The sequence below is a fragment of the Podarcis pityusensis genome, assembly GCF_964106645.2.
Source record: "Podarcis pityusensis genome assembly, chromosome: 7".
In the NCBI taxonomy this organism is placed as follows: Eukaryota; Metazoa; Chordata; class Lepidosauria; order Squamata; family Lacertidae; genus Podarcis; species Podarcis pityusensis.
Genome location: NC_138031.1, coordinates 35,943,201 through 35,967,581, shown reverse-complemented (window position 1 = coordinate 35,967,581; position 24,381 = coordinate 35,943,201). Strand labels below are relative to the sequence as shown.

At 40.1% G+C, this 24,381-nt stretch overlaps 1 long non-coding RNA gene across 2 annotated transcripts in view; it reads right to left on the bottom strand.

Moving 5' to 3' along the window:
• The window catches only part of LOC308481381, a 277,693-nt gene that overhangs the window by 78,527 nt on the left and 174,785 nt on the right, over window positions 1–24,381 (bottom strand). For both annotated transcript variants that reach the window (XR_013988610.1, XR_013988611.1), the window contains exon 4: window positions 3,920–4,071. This is a non-coding gene — a long non-coding RNA (uncharacterized lncRNA). The remainder of the gene's footprint in view (window positions 1–3,919; window positions 4,072–24,381) is intronic.

Here is a 24,381-nt window from a genome sequence, read left to right as displayed (position 1 = left end):
ATCTGATTACCCAAAATCCATTTTTTTCCTGCCACGTGCATTCTGACTCCAGGTGTGAGGTGCTTGGTACTTTTAAGGATGAACATATTTCGCAAATCAAGAATATTCCCATTTGTCAACATAGGCAGTATTTGTTTTGTCCTCAACATTTTGTCACAGTTTTCCTGGGTTAGACAAATGTTTAAATGCTTTTAACTCAGTTGAAAATCATATTCTATTACCTGAATTGAAAATGTTACTTTACTACTGCACCTTTTACTAGTTTTTTTGTTTAGTCATTTAGTCATGTCCAACTCTTCGTGACCCCATGGACCCGAGCATGCCAGGCACTCCTATCTTCCACTGCCTCCCGCAGTTTGGTCAAACTCATGCTGGTAGCTTCGAGAACACTGTCCAACCATCTCGTCCTCTGTTGTCTCCTTCTCCTTGTGCCCTCAATCTTACCCAACATCAGGGTCTTTTCCAGGGAGCCTTCTCTTCTCATGAGGTGGCCAAAGTATTGGAGCCTCAGCTTCAGGATCTGTTCTTCCAGTGAGCACTCAGGGCTGATTTCCTTCAGAATGGATAGGTCTGAACTTCTTGCAGTCCATGGGACTCTCAAGAGTCTCCTCCTGCACCTTTTATTAGTACTCCTACTAAATTAAGCTAGTCTAGGTTACAAAGGATTAACTTGCAAAGCCAGCAATAGCTGAATGCCACATATGGATCCCAGCACTAGCGATTCAGTCCAGATGAAGTTCATGTCTCCCATTCTTTCGCTGCCTCTTCAGCCTTCAGATAAAATGACAGTCAGATGCAGCAGTGGGTAGAATCAGTGCACAGCTGCACTGTCACTAGGCTGGCTCAGGGCCAGCTCAAACATCACTACCTCGTGTGAGCATTGTCCAAAAGTTCTTCCCATAGCAGTGCAGCACATGAAAGCAGGAATCTCTAAAAACTTTTTTACCACATGCATCACCTCAAGCATTGTCTCATCTGCACACACAGGCTTCAGGGTATGTGTGGTGCAGAAAATTAGTTTCAGTTGTGTGCACACATGGAGGTGGCAATGTTTGGACCAGCTCCGAGTGAAATGGAGTGCTATTACTGTTGAGTGAAACCAAATGGGGGAAGGAGTAGGAATTACATTTCAGTATCGAAAGCATATTGATCCATCTGGGAAAGAATGGTCCATTAGCAAGGTCTGTGCTGGCTAGCTTAAGCACTGCATATTTATATGCCATATAATAGTATTTCAGATGTTGTTATTATGACGGGCCAGATCCAGCGTTGAGTATCTTTGCTTAGTGTTGCTATGTTTCCCCGCTGCTCTAATGACCACTTAATATAGTGTAAAAGCAATCGGCTCATAAATAATTCTAGAGTTTAATTATATTGGAGATCTTAGAAACATCAGATCAGAGATATAAAATTTTATTTCAAAGCCTGGTACAAAAGTAAATGGCAGCTCTTATGAGACAATTATATAAATGTTAAGATGCATTCAGAAATGCAGCATATGGGGAAACAGCCTCATTAGAGCTGAAGGGTGCAATCCTAACCCCAATTACTTGGCAGTGCATCCAACTGAATTCTACATGGTTAGGATTGCACTGCAAGATCTTGAGCTATAGCAGTAGCCCTGCTGCACAGGCCCAGTGTTAGTTTCGATTTTTTTACATCATTGTATGTATTACATTTTATCATATTGTGAGATGCCTTGGGTGGTCATCCTTTACCGACAGCCAACTGTAATATGGAAATAGCTACCATATTATTGACAGAAAACCTGGTGTCTTGTGACTTCCTAAGGCATTAATAATGAGGATTGTGAAGATGGAACTATTCACCCATTGCCTTTGAAACTCTGAATAAACCAATTTCACATACTCTTATACTAAAGAGAAAGTACAATATCTGTGGACTACCTATAGATAGGGAGAATTTCTGCAATATGTTGATATTCACTGAAACTAGGCTTCTTTAGTGTTAACCCCCTTGACTTTCACAAGAGGCAGGCCACTCGTGTAAAGGATAGATTTATGGTTGCTCCTTCCCATCAACCCCACTCCAGGTCATAATTTACTATAAATATGCCCCATGTAACACTTTCTTCCTGTGTTTGTTTGTTTTTTACTTCAAATAATTTTTGAGAAAGTAAGTTTATACTCACCCCCCCCATCAAGAGCCATTTGCTTTTTTATGCTACAGATAATACAGATTATCAGGTACCTTTCAAAGACTTCAAAAGACAAGGAATAAAATTAATTCTGGTGCTTCAAACAAAGAGACATTTTTCTACTTCCATCCTGCAGTCATCTACAAATGATGTACAACATTTGCGTAGAAATACAGTGAATGAGTTTGTACAGAATATTTGTGTGCGTGCACCAAGAGATAAAAAAAGAACAGTTCTTTTTCTAATCTATGGATCAAAGCAGGAATCCTGCTGTTCCCTGAAATTTAACCCTGCAGTTCAATGAATACAAATATAAGATTTGGAAGTTTTTTTAAAAAAGGAGTTGCTTTTATCCTAAATTCCATATTCAGTCTATAGATAGAGATAGATAGATAGATAGATAGATAGATAGATAGATATAGAGAAATAGAGATATAGTTTAACTATTATTGATAGGGTAATAATATTATTCAGAAGTACGCCTGAACACTTTCCCTTATCAGTTTCTCCTGGAACCTTTCTTCATGAAAGTCAGAAATGTAGTATAGTTTTATTTTTTTTAAGCCTCTCTATGTCCAGTGTTCTTCATACATCTATGATTCTTGAATGAGTGACCTAGAATTTCCTCATTTCTTGCCTTTTTACTCCTTTTTTGACTGTCTCTAACCTGGTGTTCTCCCAGTTCACAGTAGAAAAGATTATTTCAGTGTTCCCTTCCCCTCAACTCTAAAGGTCTCTTGACCTTTCTGTATCAATCAATTCGAATCCCATTCTCCTTGGGTCTCAGTGACACTCTCTTCACTTTGAAAGGCAAGAAGTAAACAAAGTATTCCATCTTTTCCTTGGGTGATTTCCTCTTCATCTCTTCTGCTCCCAAACAGAATCAGTCAGCGCTTTCCTTTTCTTCTTTAACCCTCTTTCACTGAATTCTGAAGGCACTCGAACTCAGGATGCAAGGGAGAAACGTGGTAAGAGGAAGGCATGCTTGGCAAATCTATACCATGATCAACTCCCACCCGGAAACCAATGTCCCCACTGTGGAAGGATGTGTGGATCCAGAAATGGCCTCCACAGTCAGTTACAGACTCATTGTTAAAACCAGGTTTATGGAAGACAATCTTACTTGGCTACGAGTGATCGCCAAAGAAGAACCATGCCTTCCCCTTTCCTCCACATGACTTTGGTTGTCATTTCAGGACTAAAACTACTGATCGATCCCAAAGAATTCAACTTCTGTTTTGTTCTGCACCTGCAGCTCTTGGACTGCAGAGCTGAAGGGCAGGACACCCTCTCCCCTGCCACAAGAGCCCACTTCCAAAGTCACAGCAAGCAAAAGGCCATCCTGGTCCCATCAAGGAACCAACCCTGTCAGATAAGACAATTCTCTTTTTTTATATAATATTTTATATAATATTTTTTATATAATATTTTTTATTAGTTTTCATCAAGAAAAATACATATCACACCACATTACAGCTTTAACAAATCTCATTTTTGGACGTCCTTCAGTCTCTCTGACAATCATCCGAATTAAACTTTTTGATTACACATTTCCTAAATTTGCTATTGCCTTTTGACATACCCTTCCACATCTATAAGACAATTCTCAAACTGCCAATGACTGCAAAAGCAATGGGGGAAAGGACATTTCATCCCACCCATTGGTCAAAGGAACAAGAGCCGACAACAGTTATACAGGCAAGAGCACAAGAAAGGCAAGATGAGTCTGGCTTGAATTAGATATAAATGTTTACCACTTACTTCCGACCTTGGAAAACTGATCTTCCTCCTCTGCCTTTCCCTTCCACATCCCTTCCCCTGTGTATCTTGTATTTTTAGTTTGTAAGCCTGATGGCTGAGTCTGTTGTTCATTTTCTTTATTATTGTGATTCATTGTGGGAGATCATAACTGTCTGAAAAGAAAGGTAAAAAATACAGTATGTAAGTGGACAAATCGATTGCCAGTGCTTCCTCCTAGATGTCCCACCAGTATCTCAAACTGATCACAAAGTAAATTATAGATAAGTGAAAAAAATCACTTGAAACTCTTGATTTCTTTCACCAAAATTCCAAAGTATCCTGACCCCCTGGTCTACCTGGCAGCAAGTCAGAATGTCAAGTCCAAGGTCCAAGTCCAGGGGTCCAACCACAGAAGCAAGAAGCAAAGTTCAAAATCCATAGTCCTAAAGAAATGCAGTCCACGGTCAATCCAAGTAGCCAAGTCTGAAGTTTAGCAGTCAGAATACAGTTGAGAGTCAAACCCAAAGCACAGTCCCATGGAGGTCCAGGAGCATCCAAGTCAAGGTCCATCAATATGGGCAGTAGAAAAGATACAGCACCTCAGCTCTGCTTCCTTTTTTGTACTTTGCCTGCTGATTGCAACATCTGGGCTTGATGAAGCATGTGACCCTCACCTGTTCTAAGCCTATTCCAGCTGAGGCATCACACCCCTCCTCCCAGAGCTAGTGAGCTGGACTGTGGGTCCTTGCTGGCCTCAGCCCCACCTGCCTCTCCCTATGCCACAATGCCTGCCATGTTCGTGGGGTCAGGGTCCCTTCTGGCTCTGGTGATGGGTTCTGCTGCTCTGATTTCTATGCACTGACCTCCATCCCCTCACCATCCTTGGTCACCCTGTGGGTACTTACTTTTCCATCCCTGCTTGTTAAAATCCTAGCCACACCCCTCCCTGGGATCCTCTTCCTCCTCCCCATTGTCCTACCAGTTCATTACACTAAGAAGCTGAGGTGAGCTCCAGATTTGCTTTGATTTTTGCTTTCTAGTGAACCCATTGACAAATTAGAGCTGTATGGAACACTCTGGGGATTTTGTGTGCTTCTTTCAAAATGCTTCCAGCTTTACTTAAAACTCATTGTATGCTTTACATGAGTATGAACACTACTCCACCCTGGCTTTAGGTAAAATTTTGGTTGCATCTCTTTGATAAAGATGTTGTTCCTAATTGTCCATCTTGTCACTTTCTTTCTCCACTTACATCAAAAACCTTGTCACTTTTGTTGTCAATCCTTATAATTTGTCACATAACAGAATCTCTGGCTGTGTATACACCAAACAGTGAAAGAACACTTAAAGCACATTCCGCACTCCAAAATATACTGGCAACTATAGTTCAACCCTAACAGAGCTATAATTCCCAACGTTCTTAGCAAACCACAGTTCCCAGCATACTTTGTGGAGGCATGTGCCTTAAATGTACAGTATACACACAGTCTATCACTTCATTTATTATAGCTGGAAGAATCAGAAAAATGCCATCTCCTGCCATACATTTTGATTAATTAAATAAATACAATTTGATTTCATTTTTGAGTTGCTTTCCACAATGACAGCCTCAAAGCAAGTTACACAATAAAATTGATACAAATAAAAGCCATATGATGTATTAAAATCAATAATATACATTAAAAGTGATCATCTACATTAAAACTCAACATAACATCCTTTCCTCCCCCAAAAGAATAATCAGCACAACCCCCCCAACCCCCACCTAACCAAAAATGCCCACTAAATGAAACATTTACCAGATGAAATTTGCTTTGTGAAATTGAAATTGACTAACTTGAAAGAAAAAGAGAATTATCAGGATTTGAATAGTATAGGCAGCATCAATGTGGAATGATAGCCACAGAGTAAGCCAGCAATAAATCACACCATTCAAAGTTAACTCTTTATTAGCAAAAACACACTGAATGGCTGAATGACTTCTCTCTGCCAGCTCACCATGCCCTGTTACGTCTTTAGCTTCTCACACTTCCTCTTCCCCATCTTCTCCCTCTGACCACTTATCATTGTTCCACCACCACTCCCCAGGCTCTGAACCTTCTTCCCTTGATGGTTCCTCAGCTACTTCCTTCCACCGTAACTTTGTATCCAACCAGTCCATGACACCCCCCTCAACTTGCCCCCTACCTTTTATAAATCCATAAAGCTCATCTCCCCAGAAAAATGCTTTGTCCTTCTGGTGATCCCCACTCCCCATACTGCCACTGTGAGTTTTTGAGAAAATTTAGGAGGACTTTAGAAATAGCCCTTTGAGTTTCTCTAAATACATTGATGCTGATATAAGCTGAAAAGTTCACTTTGGGATAAACCAAGGCTGTGGGAGAGCTGACAGGAGAGTGGTTAAAATAATGCTAGATTCTGTCTTGAAGATGACAGAATGAACTTCATCCTTAACTTAGCCTACCAACTTCACAGGATCACTGTGAAGATAAAATGGGATATTCCCCACAGACACTATCCTGGGATCATTGGAAAATATATTATGAAAAAATAAGCAAATCAAAAACAGGTGAATCTCAGACTTTATCATTAAAAAAATCTGGCTCGCTGAAGTCTGAAAGATTTTTTTCCTGTGCACAGGGTGGGGGAATACAGTTCCCAAAGGTATGACTTTCTCTGGTAATGTTCTATATTTCAAGAAATGCACCCATTCAGAAAGGCTTTTGGTTTGTTTGATTCCCCTCTCCTAAATTGCTTAGAAGAAAGGGAATTGTTGATCCATTTATATGTATCTAGATAACCCAGGTTGTATTCAGCAGCACCCCTGCTTAGGCATCTTCCCATTCCTTTGAAATTACTGATTAAAGGGAAAATACACCCCCCCCCACCCAAGGTAGGCGAAGTGTAGCACTTTAGATAATATCATAGGGGACAATTCTCAAATGAATTGAAGATAAGCAGCTTCTCCTTGCAAAAAGGACATTTCAACTCTTCTCGCAGAGACTGAATCTTTATCCAAAAACTTCTTTACAGTGTGCTGAAATGTTTATCTATTTTTATTCAGTAACTGGATAGGGAAATGTAGGTATTGCTCAGACCTAGGGTCTCTTCATCAGCTGCTTAGCAGATGTGTTTGGGGCATTCCCATGGTGTGGTCACTGTAACCTTTGAAAGGGAGATATACAACTTTAAAGGAGGCATAAACCAGGGAGATGAAATTTGCAGTGACATCTCAGCACTGGGTGTTTTAGAAAATGGCACTTGCTATGTCACTAACACTCAATATGCCTTGGACCAACCTTAGTCATGCATGCTGTAGCCTGCTGTAATTCACACTACATGGAACTATCTTCGAAGAGGCCATGAGGGTGTTCAAGGGACTAGTTTGTCACACCCTGGTGCTGCAACAGTTGTATGCATTTCCAGGCCCAGTTCAAAGTACTGTGTTTTTTTTTACCTTTAAAACCCCAAAATGTTTGGACCCAGTTTATTGGTATGAACTTGCCTGTCCTTTGAGATTGGCATAAGAGACCTTGTGCTCTGGCCCAGCTTTAAGACCAGGTAGATTAGTGGGCACTGGACAAAGGGCCTTTTCAGTAGCAGTCTCCATTTTAGAGAAATCCCTGTGCAAAATGAAAAGAATCATAGAACTGTAGAGTTGGAAGGGACCCTGAGGATCCCAGTGTTTCCCAAACTTGGGTCTCAGACTACAGTTCCCATAATCCCAGACCACTGGTCTTGCTAGCTAAGGATGATGGGAGTTGTAGTCAAAACAGCTGGAGAACCAAGTTTGGGAAACACTGATCTAATCCAAACCCCTGTATTGCAGGAATATGCAGCTTTTCCATATGAGGATCAAACCTGCAACCTTGCCATTATCAGCATCATGCTTTAACCAACTGACCTTTGCATTTGCTCTGTAAAAAAGATGTTATATGCTTTAATAGTACTTTAAGATATAAAAATAATGGATGATAGCCAACAAAGTCATACTCAAAGTAAACTTTTTGAAATGGATGTATTGATTTCTGTGGGTCAGTGCTGACTGTGACTAATGTGGGCCTACACCCACTATTAATGACTACTATTAAAGATATCTTTAAAACAGTGGGGGCTTTTTACTGCTTAGTTTAATTGAAACACCCCCTTTTCACAGTAGACTGTGCCCAAAGTGGATGACAATAGATATCAAATATCAAAATACAGAAAAAAAACACACATTTTTAATACAAACTTAAACTAATTCAAACAGAACAAATTCAACAAGTCAAATTCAATACTACAGTGAAATGATATAATCAAATACACAAGCAATATAAAATTTAATGGTGTGTGTGTATAGAAATAACTGTTGTTTGTCAATGGGGTATGAAAACCTGCTTTCAAGCAGCTTTCAGCTAACATGTCCATGCTCTGTATATTTAAATTGCTTCTATGTTGATGTCTTATTTTTAGCTACATTGATTTAATATATGATTTTTTTTGCATTGTTTTAAATAATAATAATAATAATAATAATAATAATTTATTATTTATACCCCGCCCATCTGGCTGGGTTTCCCCAGCCACTCTGGGCGGCTTCCAAAAGAATATTAAAATACTATGATACATCAAACATTAAAAGCTTCCCTAAACAGGGAATGGCTGCTGATACAATATTTATAGACTGTAGCTTTGGGGTAAACTGTATGGTTTTAACATGCTGTTCATGGGCTTTCTCTGAAAGGCGGTATACAAATGCCAGCATAATACATCAAGATCACAAATAACACCCCCTGGTCTTTCTACACTCCGGCAGCTGCAGCAACCAAATGTAAGCAACACTTTGGGACCTGGGGGAGACAGAGTCTGCACAGGAAGCTGCTATATGCTGATTCAGACAATTGATCCGTCTATTGTCTAAACTGACTCTCAGTGGCTCTGCATTTAGAAAGGAATATTTCCCATTTCTACTTGGAGATGCCAAGGACGGAACCTAGGACTCTATAACTTTATTCAGGCCCTCCCCCAAACGTGGATTTAAGCCTCTCAGTCTCTTCTTGTCAGCAATGGACATGGAGACTCAGAGACGAGTAGTGAAGCTGAATCTTTATTCAAGAAAACAGAATACAAACAGAGAAACCTGTGGGCAAGACCGACCCTGGTAAAGAAGTTGCCAGAACTGACGATCTGTGCCTCTTCTTCTTCCTCTCTCTCACTCAAGCCTGTTGCTCATTCAGCATCCCACCATTCTGTCCCCCTTCATCCTCTGATCTTCTTCAGTGTCCCACCACTACTCCCGTGGCTCTGATCCTTCCTCTTCTGAGGCTTCCCTAGGGGGTTCTCCGGCTGCAGCCTCCCACCATTTCTTCTCATCCAGCCAGTCTCTGACATTTCTAGACTCTTGTGAGGTGAACAGCTCCCTAGTTTAGCACCTGAACCAACACAAGATGCTGCTTGTGCTCAGGGCTTATACCCTGTCGGATTATTTAGCCCAGCTAGCCCAGCATGCTCTGATTAGCAGCAGCCCAGCAGAAAAGGGTCTTTCCCATTTGAGGGTACTCTCAGGGGTGGAGAGTGACTGATTCAGCTTTCCGTCAAGGAGGTACTGACATCAGCAAAGGAGGGTTGGTGGAAAGTAGAAAAGATAACTCCTCTTTTTCCAGCCTCTCAGACTTTTTGTCTGCTACTGCTGATCTTCTTGCATCTTTTCATTATTATTTTCTAGACATCTTTCCTTTTCCTCTTTGTATCTTTCCTCCTTATCTCTCTCTGCCAAGTTCTTCTTCTGCCTTCCATTCTTCCACTTCACTTCTATTCCAGACTAATTTTTTTTTGCTCTTGAATCATAATCATGGCTTCTATTTCAGACTGAGATCCTCTAGACCACTCCTGCCACTAGTGGGATTCTCCAGATGACATCCTGCTCATACATTTTCCATTAGCTCCAGAAACTCTTAAAACCTTTTGTATTCAACTACTGTGCCCCATCAGCACAAGGATTTCAGCTTGTACAGTGGGACTGCACTCCCCCACCATGCCATCCCCATAATCTGCTGGAGAAGTTTGGGGCACATTTAGGGGTCACATGAAGGAGGGGTAGAATGTGCCATTGCTCAAGGAGAAATCATTGAGCTGGTGGAATGAAAGATTGAGCACTGTGTTGGAGTCCAACCAGTATTTAGCCAAAGAAATGTCACTTTTGAATAATCAATTGGTTATTCGTGTTTTTTTATGCTGCTCATTTTTGTTCCACTACATTGGAAACAACTAGAATTAAGGAAACATTCACTAGTTGGAAGTCTGAGGATCAACCAAGCTTTAAAAAAAGTCATTATCCCCTACTGAATTTTAGCTCTCTATTTTCATCCAATTAAGGAGTGGAAAAAAGGAAGTATAGAACTACCTTATCTCTTCTACTAAGGAGGATACAGTGCCACATTTAGCTCTACTCACTGTCACATTATCAAGTGGGGCTTCAAAGAAATGACTGGACAACCAGGGCCAAACTATATATTACAGTAAGAGAACTTCTGATTGATTTCCTAACTCCCCCACCTGCTGCCAAGTACCTACCAGGTAGTGTCAATTCCTTCCGGCATCTACATCTACAGCAGTGACTGCAAGGTACTAGCATCCCTAGTAAATCAGTTTCCTCCTCTGAATATCTTTCTTCTGTGTCAGGCACTGATTGATGGGACATGATGACACATATGACGGCTTACTCAATGCCTTACGATGCTAGCAGGAAGCATTTTCTTTTCTTTTCTTCACATACATCTTAATATTTGCAATTTTCTTCCTATAGAGGACCTGTAGGGCTAACCCAAGCCATTACATTTTCCCCAAACTCTCCAATATCGAGCCATGTCTCAATTTTTATTTTGAAACTATACCATCCCAAAACTCATGAAATATCAATGGAATGAAAAGTGGAAAACAGCAAGCAAAAGCTCTTTGCAACTTTCTCACTTGCCCTAGAGAGTTCGTTCCCTTTCAAATATTAACCAAGGGTATGCTGCTTTAGGTGGGCTGCAAATGAATTATTAAACTTTATTTAGTGGATGGTGGAGCATTCTTCACATTGATTACAGGGCATGTCATCACATATAACAATAGGGTAAATAGATTGATGAGGGCCATTGATAATGTCCCCCTATGCAGAAAGTGTCCTTAAAATAAGAAAACTGAACACAGTAACACATGAATACATTCAGCATGAGTATAGCTGTACACCCAAGCTGTGTTAAGTATAATTGTTTAACTGACACTGAAATGGGAATGCCTGTGTATTGCTGGAAGAGTCTATGAAAGCTAAAGAAGAGCAAAAAGGGATCTCTGAGCAACTTGATGGGTTGATAATTAACTGTTGTTGTTCTCTAGTAGTTAACCTGTGAGTGTTTAACCTTAGATCAAGTGACAAAGGTATTTTGATAGGGAGTTGCCTCAAGTCTTTGTTCTCAGGCTTTTCTAAGAGCTGCAAAGCCTTAGGGGCTGGAATGCAGGCAATAGAGCCTGTGAGAGATAGTGCTATGTTTGTCAGCTCAAAGTTTATTTTATTTCTAAAATGCTGAGCCTGTGCTGGACTTGCACAAGATCTTGCATGAAATTATTTGAATGTATCTTTGATGTTTTTGTTCTGTTTTGAAGAATGTTCTGAAAGTAAAGTTTTGAACCATATCTAATGGGTCTAGACAATGCTTCATTCCAAAAGGAGACAGTTTTTACACATCTAGTCACTGTACAATATTAATATCTACAATAAGCTGTACCCCATATTTCTGAGGAGTCAGTTCTTGGTGCTGACATTTAAATTCACCAAGTGTGTAGTCATTTGCACAAACAACTGTACAGATATACACATAATGTGCAAACAGCACCAGATATTTCTAGTATAACCCTACATAAATGTTCCTGGTTATTAATCTGTGTTTACTGAAAAACAGCTTGAATTTCCTGACTTTTTTAAAAAAATAAAAAATAAAAAATTGCATACTAACTAAATATTAATATTGAGCTGGGGTTTAATATTGAAAAAGGAGTGACCAGAACTCAGTGTTACAACCCATGCTTTGCATGCAGAAGATCCCAGATTTAGACCCCCCATCTGCACCATACATTAAAGCAGTATTAAAGGTAAAGGTAAAGGTACCCCTGCCCGTCCGGGCCAGTCTTGTCAGACTCTAGGGTTGTGCGCTCATCTCACTTAAGAGGCTGACCACAGCGCTTCCGGGTCACGTGGCCAGCGTGACATAGCTGCTCTGGCAAGCCTGCACCAGCGCAGCACATGGAACGCCATTTACCTTCCCGCTATAAAGCGGTACCTATTTATCTACTTGCACTTAAGGGTGCTTTTGAACTGCTAGGTGGGCAGGAGCTGGGACCGAAAGACAGGAGCTCACCCCGCCGTGGGGATTCGAACCGCCGACCATACGATCGGCAAGTCCTAGGCACTGAGGTTTTACCCACAGCGCCACCCGCGTCCCTTAAAGCAGTATTATACAACTTTAAATAGTCATGGTTCCCCCTCAAAGAATCCAGGGAACTTTAGCTAGTTGTTTTGTGATGAGCCCTTTATTTCCCTCATATAGCTACAAGTCTCAGAGTGGTTTAACAAGCAATCTCTGTTCCAAGGGGACTCTGGGAATTGTAGGAGGGAGAGAAACAGGGGTCTCTTAACAACTCTCCATGCACCTACAGTACCCAGAATACTTTGGGGGAAGCCATGGCTGTTAAAAGTGTTATGGTACTGCTCTAAATGTATCGTGCAGATGGGGCCTCTGTCACTGACATCTCCAGTGGAAATGATCTGGTATAAGGTAATAGGGAAGATATCTGTAGATATGCAAGTTGACCTTGTATACAGCAGCTTTGGATTTCTATCCTAGATCTACTGTGCTTTAGGAAAGCATGGGAGTCCAATCGCAGAAATCCTGTAGCTGGAGCTATCTTTGGTGAAAATTACTTGGGTAGCATTTACAGGGACAGAGCTAAACATTGCAAGATGCTCAAGGGAGATGCCAAAAATGTCTCTGTATTTTATTATGTTTTGTTATCTGTGAATCTGGAATATTTATTTGACATTGGGATTTTGCTTTTGTCATACAAAGTATGTAAGCAGTCAAGGTAAGCTAAGATGACAGCTAGCAATTTACCAGAACAACAAAGACAAGAGAACTAAGATCAAGATAACAAAGAAGCATATTAAAAAGTACTTGAAAATTCAAGTCATTGTGGCCTAATGATATTCCACCTGGAGGAATCAGCTGGAGAAATTTTTGAAATACACACTATTAGATTTAAAAGATTCATGGTGCAACACAATAGCTTCAGAAGATGGTGAAGAGCAAACAGACCCATAACGCATATGCTTCAGTTTCAAAGGAACTTCACCAAAGGGTGTCCTTTATTATTGCTACAGGGTCAAGCTTCAAAAAGTGAACAAAAATAGCCCCATAAACAACAAACCAGTTGATATGATTTCTGGCCCTGGGGTGGGATCATAGAGCAGAGATGGACAACCTTTTTTTCTGTCAAGAGCTGCATTCTCCCTGGTATAACCATTCAGTCTCTTTATTATGGTCAGTGACCAGTACTGGGGAACCTGGGGCAAGAAGTGGAGACAATTATGGATAAAGCCAGAGACAAAACTGTTCTGAATTAACTATCAAAAGGTGAATAGACAATTGGTTGTGTGTGTGTGTGTGTTTAAATAGTGTAATAATGAATGACTCAACATCAGCCTATAAGGAGGTATTAAAAATGATCCCACTGAGGTCATCCCGGAATAGTGTTTTCATTACTAACTTGGATAAATGTACCACACTTACTAAACTCACAATAAGACAAAACTGGGAAGGTTAGCTAATAGAAGACAGGATAAAGAGACAGATTTACCTTAATAAATTGGAATAATGGGCTGATTAAAAATGACATTTAAAAAGGACAGAAGTGTTACAAATATTTTTGTTTAATAAAACCCCCACAAACCCACTTAAAGGATGAGAAACAATTAGCAAATCAGCAGCCCTGGCAGATTTAGCAGTTATGAGATCAGCAGATATTCCTATTCAACTGTATAAATGGAAACATCATATCAAATCTTCAAGAAATAATAGTAGCACTTACTAACATGACCTTACTTGAGAGTACCATGTTCAGTGTTGTATATCACGCTCATATGAAGTGTGTTGATAAAGTGAAATGGAATTCAGAGTGGAAGTAGAAAGAACCAGGAAAATCTGCTGTAGCAGAAATGCTAAAAGAAGATTTAGGACAGTCATGTTGGCAAAATTTTATTATTACAGAGATGCCAGAAAGAGAAGAGACAACCATGGTCAATTCAGGATCAGATCAGGAAAGAAGCAATGGGTTGGAAAGTAGTTTTAAGATAGTCTTGTTTGGTCTAGTAGCAGAATATCTTTGCAAGGGTGTTTTCAAGAAAAGGCCAGAATTTTCACAGTCATGTCTCTATAAGAGCCATGTAGTTCAAATAGCAATACTATTCATGGTGTTATACAATCCTTACATTCACTCCATTAATTTACAGTGTTATTGTACTCATGACATGCATAGAGTTTGGCATGACATGCAACTAAGAACAAATGTGCCTATGGGAGGGAAGAAAGTAGACAGATGCCATTTTTTTCTGTCGAATGACATGAGTAGCTTGGACTGGTGTATCATTATTAGATATTTGAGTGGAATAAAGTGCATCTGTTTGTATATATATATAAAGGCATAGGTGTAAATGTAGATGAAGCTGCCTTTATATGTATACTGAGTCAGGCCATTAGTCTTTCTAGTCTAAAAGTGTCGGTTCTGACCATCAGGTCTCAACAGGATAACTTTTCCAGCCTTGGTACATGAGAGCGTTTAAGTGGCAATGATAGGGAATATGTGTACTTTGGCAAGCAAGGGCTACACACTATCACGGAGCTCAGGTCAGAGAAAGCATTAGAGCAGAATAAAGATAATATTGGCAGAGTGCAAGATATTTCTCCTCTCATTATACAGGACATTTTGAGAGGCCTCACAATTAGACCCAGTGGCCACATCACTGTGATGTGTGTTTAATAACTACTTTGAACAAAGCTCTTTAAAAATCAGGCATAAGGGTTAGAGTTTCAGACACACGCTCGACACAATATATTATGCGAATTGCAAGAAAGGAAACCAAAGGTCCTTCCACAATTTTGCCTTTTAAAGAAATTCTGTAGGAAACTAATTAAAAAAATATGTGTACCAAATTGCTCTCTCGCCAAGAATAAATTGTGGCAAAAGACAGATCAAGGGGAGCTGTCCATTGCTCTGCAGAGCAGCATAAAGAAACACAACTCACCACTTGATACCTTGGGGCCAGAAGATCTGGAATTCCGTTTATCATAAGCACCGATTCATTTTCCCTAACTGTGTCATGCTTGTGAATCCTGAGGTTAATTTGTTAGATTATTCTAATATTCATCAAAGACTTTTCAGCGTCTCAAGCCTTCACAGTTTAATGTGTTCATTTATAGAGAACAGGTAAGAGAAATGAAAACTAATTAAATGATTTATTAAAAGTCTTTTAAAATTTACTATTCCCCAGTTTCACTCATTGGATCAGCTTAGCAGCTATGGAGGAAGTGCAGCATACTTCTCACAGGAAGGTCAAAAATCAGTGATAGCTACCCTCTAACAATAGAGGACTCATTTTGCAAGGTCCCCATTTTCAACATGAGGACCTTGCAAAATGTGAGCATTTAAATTTCATATCATACATATGTTTATTTTAGAGTACCTGACTCTGAACCATTCCCTTTTTTTGCCCAGTATTAATAGGCTTAGTGTAGACAATATACTGAAACACTAAGATTGAAAACATAGACAGAACTAGTATTATTAGAGTTGGGGCTATTAGAGTTAATAGTCTAGAGTTGGGGTTGTCAGACTTGAACCACTAGACTTGCCATTGACCAAGTTATTGTAAACAAGCACATTCAATTTCCCTTGGAGTTTTGAAGCATACTCTGTTTTCAGAATGGCTTTCTTCAAACACAAGAATGTTTATTTAATTGAATTGGCTACTATAGTTTGGGCTTTTATTTGAACCTTCATTTGCAAATTGATGTACTGATTCTAAAATACACATTTTACAGCTCCAGTAGCCATCAACTACACTACAAGAAAGAGGATACCTTATGAAGATATAAAAACAGGCATTTTATATAGCTTAATCAGTTAGATGAGGTACTTTGTTGGCATCTAAACATCAGAATAATGAAACCAACAGGGTGATTGAACCCATCACTTTTTATGGATGCACATCACAGATTAAGACCACTATCCAGAAATATTGGTATCTGTAAGAAAATATATGTATATGCAACAGTGCTCCCATGTTAGCATATAAATGTGTGCCAAATCTGCAAGGTATTTTGGTACATGCCAAAGTAAGGACAAACTGAGGCCTCTATAAGACCACAGACAATATTTCTGTTGAACAGTTCCCCTGTGTGAATTTGTAATATATGTACCAACTGTGGCAAACTAAAATCTCTCAGTAATCCTGATAACAAAGTATCCATCCTGAAATATTTATACACCTGCAACACTAAAAAATACTTTATTTATGCAGTTCAATGTCCATGTACCTTGTTGGGATGACCACTAGAACGATTAAGATCAGCAGAGGATAAAACAAAAGTTGCACTGGGACGGGGGGAAATCCATGCACTGCTAAGCATTTTATAGAGCAACAACATGGTACTAAATTCCTGTTTTCAGTATTTTTACGCTCTTCCATTTTTTAAAAAAAAGTTTAAAAGATTGATTATTTACTGTTTATTTTATTATATTTTGGAAAGTGCCTTGGGATCACTATGAGTGATGAAGGGCAGTCTACAAAGCTAGATAATAAAATGAAAGTATGAATTAATATAGGCTGGCCTTGAGCTCTGGAATTAACAAAATTATGGCATGGGTGTTGTTCCTATGCACGGCTATATATATCTGGAACACAGTGTGGCATATGGGTTAAAGTAAGTATGGTGCTCTATCATACCGATAGACTGAGCAAATTTGAGACGAGCATGAGGCAGCTGACTCGTGCCTCCTCCTCACTGCCTTCTCTTGTCCATGGGGACATAGCTCTCTCTCCCGCTTAACAAGCCAGCTAGCAGTTACTGCCTCCCCCATCTTGCCCTCTCACTCCCACACTAACTGCCACCCAGTTTCAATCCTCAGCCTGGAACACACGGGGCTTCAAAGAGTCCTATAATCAACCATAGAGTCCTAAACCAGAGAGTCATACAATCTACAGATTTCCCCCCTCCCTTGCTTCCTTTGGTGACCCAAAACAAAATGATCAGATTTCCATTTTATCTATGGTTCATGGGAAATATATTAAATGCCATCAACTGTCTCAAGCTATGGATGAGAAAATCCAGTAAGCACACTCTTCCCCCAAAGTTCATTCTAGCACATTTCTAATAAGGCTCAAGGTGAAGTGGCTATGTTGGCTTTGTCATCAAAGGAAATTAACCTTATTAATTTGGGGCCTTGGGAGAGGGAAGAGGAGAGGCCTCCCAGCCTCTAGGGCAGAAAGCTTGAGGTCTCTGCAGGGTCCTAGAGTCCAACCTTCTCTGTCACAAAGCTTATTGAGCAATAATGAAGTTTTGGGAAGGAGCCCTCATGCCTCCTTCCGATGCTGCTGTCGCTGCCCAAAAGTGGGGCACCCTGAATCCAAACAGAACCCTGGGGCACCTGGCCAAAAATAGGGACTGCCACGACAAAATTGGAACTCTTGGAGGGTCTGCTCGATAGAGGACTCCATCCTTTAATCTAGTACTGAGCTTAAGCATCATGATTTAGGCTATTATGGCATCATGACTTAGGCTAGTATGACAGAGCAGTGCCAAGACAGCATGAGAAATTTACTTTATTCCTGTGTGCTGAATTTAGCTTTCAATATTTCTCTCTCTTTTGCACTGAATTATTGTCAAGCCTTTTAAAAAAGGAAACATCTTAACCTTCCACTGCCCTTGCTTTTGGGCATACGTAACTAGCAATCATGACACTAAGTAAGAATGCTTCATCTGGAGACTCAAGTCTGGTTCTGAACTGAATGCACTTTCCATTAGGGACAGTATCCTTAGACCTGTTAGAAGAGGTAGGATTTCTCAACCTTTTGAATATAAAAAGCCCACACCCTTCTTCAAACCTGGCTCCACTCATCATTTTATGTGAATTTTCAAAAGGATTGAAATATTGTGACTTTTAATTATAAATAACATTTTAGGGCTTAATAATGATGATGAATCAAAGTACTTATAATTGTAAATACATATATTGAAATCTGCACACAAAAGCACATGAAATTTAACAGTATATGAGAACTTCCTGTTCCAGTCAATGCCTCCTTGAGCAAGGTAATCCAGAGCTCTGTTTCAGTCCTGTATTCTTTGACTGTCCTTTGGCCCTGACTACTGGCTTGCTAATCATTCCTGTCTCCTGGTCCTTTCTTTGGTCCTGACTTCAGGCTCATCAATTGCTAATGGCTCCCCATTGACTGCCCATGGCCCAGCCCTGACTCCAGCCAGTTGACGACTCAACCCTATAGGAAACCAATTAAAAATATATTTCTTATACCTCTAGAAGCAAACACTCATCATTCTAGGCACATTTCCCCCCTACTCTTTTCTTGTGCAATACCCATCACTTTACTGGGGATGCACAGCAGATGTTTGTGACGGATTGTGCCCCAAGTTGCCTACCTCTGAGTCACTTCCAAAGAAGAAAAAAATACAGATTCATCAATCTTTCTTCTGTGCCCATATCAGCATACAGCACATTTTATATTTTGCTTTTAAATTTATGGCAATTTGAATATTATTTTAAATTATGCATGGATTCCAGTCCAGTTGAAAAAAGGTTTCCATTCCAGGCACAGACATCTTTATGAAGTGCAGGAAAAGAATTCAACAGTGCTGCAATGGCTAAGAAAGCCTGTTAAAACTAGATGGCACATTTGTGAGGAAGAGATTTGTGCTCATATTTTGTGTAGACTTGGACAAAATTACTCAGTGCACAGATCTGCCATATCCCAGAACTGCCTACCCAATGGCAGGAAAAGCAGCATATATTAATGAAAGGCTCTGACTTGGAATTCTATGTGCTCCGCTAGCAAACAAAAACATCTCTCTCTCTCTCTCTCTCTCTCTCTCTCTCTCTCTCACACACACACACACACACACACACAATTTAGATCTCGGCTGGTCTACTTACGTATATTGGCAAATTATGCACATCTGGCATACAGATAAATGACAAGTGGATAAACCAAATGTTTTGTAGCATGGGAAAGGAGATTGAATGCTAGCCTGCCTGAACTACCTCATATTGATTTGATGACTCTGTCAATTACTTCTGGCACCATGCTTTCCTCAGGTCACTTCTCAATTGATCCTTTGGTCACCTGCCTCCGTGTGCATTCGGTTGGATTTATTTATTGCATTGGCTATCATAACACATGCATGGGATTGAGCATCCTCCCCTGTGGTGGGGGAATGGTGAACTGTCAGGGTCCAAAAGGGAGGCAGTCATAAGAGACATCAGGTAAGAGAAGTCATGGATAAGGAGTTCCTGGAAGTTGCTGGGTCAGTAGGGAGATGCAATTGTTCCAAAGATCCAGGTGCACAAAGAATTTGGAAAGGGAGAGCAGTGCCAAGGAGAAGAGAGGCAAATTGAATTCATTTATCAAGCTCAATTATTTATTTGCAGACATTTGGGCACCACCAACATTAAGGGGGTGGGAACATGGTGATGAATGACATAAAACCAACAATAAAATTACAAAAAAGTTCAAAATGTGTTATAGATCAGTAGATCAGCTTCATACATTGGCAAAACTGGATCACCCCATTGGGGGAAGCCTGGGTGAACAAGGTCAGTTTTTTTTTTTAATATAATTTTTATTAACAGGCCAATCAAATCACATTAATTCCAAACCACATTAATTCCAAATTATACAGCCAGATTTTTAAATTTTTGTTGGGGGTACCCATACATCAAGCTCCGAAAGGGGACCAAACCTCACTCATGTTGCTGCTTTAATTAAACAGTTCTATCCAGTTCTGTCCAGATAGTCTCTTTGTTACTTTCCTCATCTTCTTGTTGTTATCATATATTCCTTTCTTTGCGATCTCTGATAACAAACAACCTCTGTGTGGGTTTTACACTCTCCAAAAATCATATCACATAAAGAACAGACGCCATTTCCACACCTCCGTAAAGAACATTCCCTCCGTCTGCCTGTTGATTTCCCCAGGCTTGCCAAACATATCTCCGGGGGGCTCTGCCAGGTCAAGATCACATTCCGATAACCATACATTCACATTCCGATGACCCTGGTCCTCCTCCCCCTCGTCTTTCTATAGGCAAGCCTGTCTTAGCGAAACACCATTTGTAACTGCATCATAAAACTTTCCATTCTACCAATCCTCTCTTTGATCATTTCCACACAGTTCTTGATCTCCTGCTTGTGATTAATAGTTTGCAACGATTCTTCTTTCTGGAGGGGAGGGTTATTGGTACTCACATAAGATAAAAAAACAAAAGTTTTTTCCTCCCCCCTTTCTGTTTCATTTCAACGTACCAGTCTTTTAATGATGATTCTTCACTTGATTTATTGTTCAGCCCGTCACTCCGCTCACAGAGATCCATTAATCAGCAGTCTTAACTCCCGATCTTCACTTGATGTATGTGCATTAGCTTCTTTCCAATTATATATTTCCAATTATATATTCCGAGCTAATGCGAACCAGTGCGCGAATTAAGAGAAAGCATCCGGGAGAGCCGGCCTCACTCGAGGGCTTCGTGCCAAGTGCCCACACCCCCTTCTTTCGAATCTGGGGGTGAATTATGGACACCGCTGGCAAGGCAGTCCCCCCCCCATTCCCTTGGGGGGGGTTAGGGAGGCTGCATACTCCCATATCAGCCTCTTAATTACCTCGTGTGGGTCGGAGAGATGTTATTGTCGGCCATCTTCCAATGCGTCCCCTGGTGGCCCCCGAACAAGGTCAGTTTTAAGCAGGTGCCTAAATGCCAGCACTGTAGCATTGTGCTCTGTCTGACCCTGCTGATGAGAAGTGGACAGCACAAGTTCCCTTTCTGAAAGGCCACAAGCCCAGGAGACTTGCAGCAAAGCAGCTGAAGTAGTCACTGGAGGAATGGACCACCTGGGCAAAGCAAGGTCTACCTCTTCTTGCTGCTCCATTTAAGAGGCATAGTTTTAGAGTATAGCAAAGATTGTGAGGACAATGATATAAAGGCTGCACAGGTATAGCTGGCATTCTTGCAGCAAAAGCCTATGCATATTTATTTGGAAGTCGGGCCCACTGTGTTCAATGGTGTTTACTCCCACAAATGTGTGCACAGGATGATAGCCTTGGTGTGCCCAGCCATCTGTTTACCCCACCACCCCTCCATTCTTTGGCTGCCCAGCCATGTTTATCTTCAGATGCAGCTGGTGGGATTGTGCTGCTCTCCTGCCCCAGCCGTAACTATGCAAAATCAGAAGAATGTAACCTGAGTATTAAAGTTCAGGGATTGACTATGTTAAAGCCCTATCAGCTCCTGTTTTCCAGTGCAGCATGGAAGGCCCATGTGCTTTCTTTTAAGATGCATTGTTGTTCTTTACAAGAAAGCAGCTAATTCTGTTTTTGGCCTGCTACGTTCTCAAGAATTTCTGCTCCAGTTGTCTTCCTTTTACCTCAGTTGTGAACAGCCCATTATCTTTATGGATTGTGGATGCTGGCTACAACTTCAGGGTCCCAAAGCGATGCAGCATATCAAGCTCTCTTTTATTTATTTATCTGGATGTTTTAGCTACTAAAGGATGTAAGAGTGCACTGCATTCTGTCAATCAGAGTTAATTACTGTAATGTTTCTTTTGGCAGGTTCTCCTTCAAACAGGTTGCCTTTCCTGAAAAATGATGTTGATTGTTGCCTGTGTCAGATTTTATCAGCACGCTGTGTCCATTCTATGCAAACTGCACACTTACAATTTCATAGAGGTATAAACCACACTAAATTTAGAACAGTCAAGCAGACTGAAAGACAGAATTTCTATCACTGTCTGACAGCAGTCAGGATTATTTGGTTTTATGTAAAAAAATCTTAGTTATGTGTTTTGGATACTCTTGTAGTTTGTGGGGAGGGCAGCCTCCCTTAAATTCCTAGAAGCAGTAAAGGGTTAGAATTTAATCAAGTGCCCTGAATCCCCAAATCTAGCAGGGATTCAAGTGCTGGAAAAGATGGGCCAGCCTGATAATCGCTAACTTAACAAAGGTAAGGTAATAAGCCATTAAAAAAGCAGGGACTCTGTGCCAAAAGCATATGGGTGGGGCCCCACCATGAGCTCTGAGATAGTTAGCAGAGTAGAGATTAGGATTATAGTGGTGGTGATATGACCTAGGGACCTAGAGGTTGCAGTCTGTTAAATGCAGCAAGCTGTGGAGAGTCAGAGCCGTGGCTGTGGTCTGTTTGGATCCAAGGCTACAGCTATGGGAGAAGCAAGAACCTTTTGGAGTGTCAATGCTTTGAACTCCTCTATTGTAGTCCCAGGTTGTATATATGTGTAAATAAACCGAATATCATAAAGATACCACAGTCTATACCATGCCTAATTTCCAAAGGAAACATGAACTCTGGAGCCCTGTAATCTTGCACAACTCAGAGATTGGGGTGTCATATAGCATGGGTGTCAGGAGCTGGAATTTGTGTTTCCTGGAGGAAAGGCCCATGAGTGAGGTGCATCTATTTTTAATTTTATTTCTGCCGCTGTCAAACCTGATGTAGTTTTGGGGTAAGAAAAATTTAGTTGGGGACTTGGCCTTGAGGTTAGTCACCCTTGCTTTAAAGTGTAGAAGCACAGCTTGTCTTCCAGCACCCAGCACCTAATCTTTTGAATTCTTTATGACTTCTTGCTTTTCTACCCACTTGTTGGTAGATTGCAGTAGCAGAACTGGCTCCTGTCCAAGACAACTGTTCATTGAAGCTTCTTCACTTCCTCTTCTAACCTGCTTTTGTAGCCTTAGGGGACAGAGATTACTTCTTAATCGGAGAACTTTAGAATACGAAAACTATATTTGGCATCAGTGGCAGCATTTGAACCTCCTTGCATTTTGCAAATCAATATTCCTTTACCCTTTCTACTATTTCAGGGAATGCTCGCTCACTTGGATCTAAACTGGAGGTCACAGTTTGCTTTGAATCTAAACTAGGAAACCAGATACCACATAAAGTCCACGCATGGGATGAGAGAATGTTTGAATTCAGCTACAGAACATCTTTTCTGATTTTCTTTTCGTTCTGATCAAAGACTCTTCCATGATGCATTAAAATGGACATTTACACTATCATTGCTTATTTTTACTAACCCTAGTCTCAGAATTCATTGCCAGCATATTTTATCTTACCATTAACTAAGCTTTTAAAAAGATCCCCCCCCCAAAAAAAAATCAACCTCAGTGTTGTTATTCACTCTGTGCTATTTCATTTCCTCGTCATTTGGGGGGGGGGGGGGGACACCCAGCAGTTTGTCTCAAACAAAAAGTTTGTTCTTTTCCTCTTTCCATTGGAGAAATTCATGATAATTATTCTTCTGCACCTGCCTAATGGGGCTGAAGTAATTCAATTGTCATATTGGTGTAGATTGTTGCTTTGTGTAATGTATCACCCCTGCTGTTTCTCTTTTAAAAAATTCTATACTCTTCCATTATTCAGCAAGGCCTAATGATTACTTCAGCATTTGCACAGGCTGCACTATTTTGATTTTAATTGACTTCACTCTTTTAATTAAATACATTTGGTTTTTAACGCTGTTGTTGACATGCATGGTTTTGTCTTTATCAGTAGTTTCTTCCATTTGCTTTCTAGTGGTCTATGGACATTTCATTTAGTGGTTCATTTTAAAGAGGAGGCACATATAATATGAGCTTTTGCATTTAGAAAGGCAACTGAAAAAGATGATTTGGTAGCAGTTTAATTTAAGGAAGCTCAAGCATATATCCTTATTGGAACTGCAATATATACATTTATAATGCTCAATATAGTTTCACTTAATATCTATCATTTCAGATGAACATTTCAGAAACAGTGGGCATACATACTGGAGATAGTCAATACAATATTGTATAAAGATTTGTATTTCAAACATCACAGAACAAATTTGAAAGTCAATATTTTTTTAAAAAAATAAAATAGTTTTTATATAACTGGGCATACAAACATAATGCGATTTTTTTTAAAAAAGAAAAGGAGACCAAAATATTTTAAGAGCAACTCTAAAGATTACTGTAGCCATCAAAGAGTTTTCTACAATACATTTTAATCAACTTCCACAATCTTTTAAGAAATATAATTTAATTAATATGTATGTTATGCTGCATTAAAACAACTAGGGTTGTCTTTCTTTTTAATCTGAAATACCTCTTTTAGGAATAACTTCTTTTAGAAACAGTGTC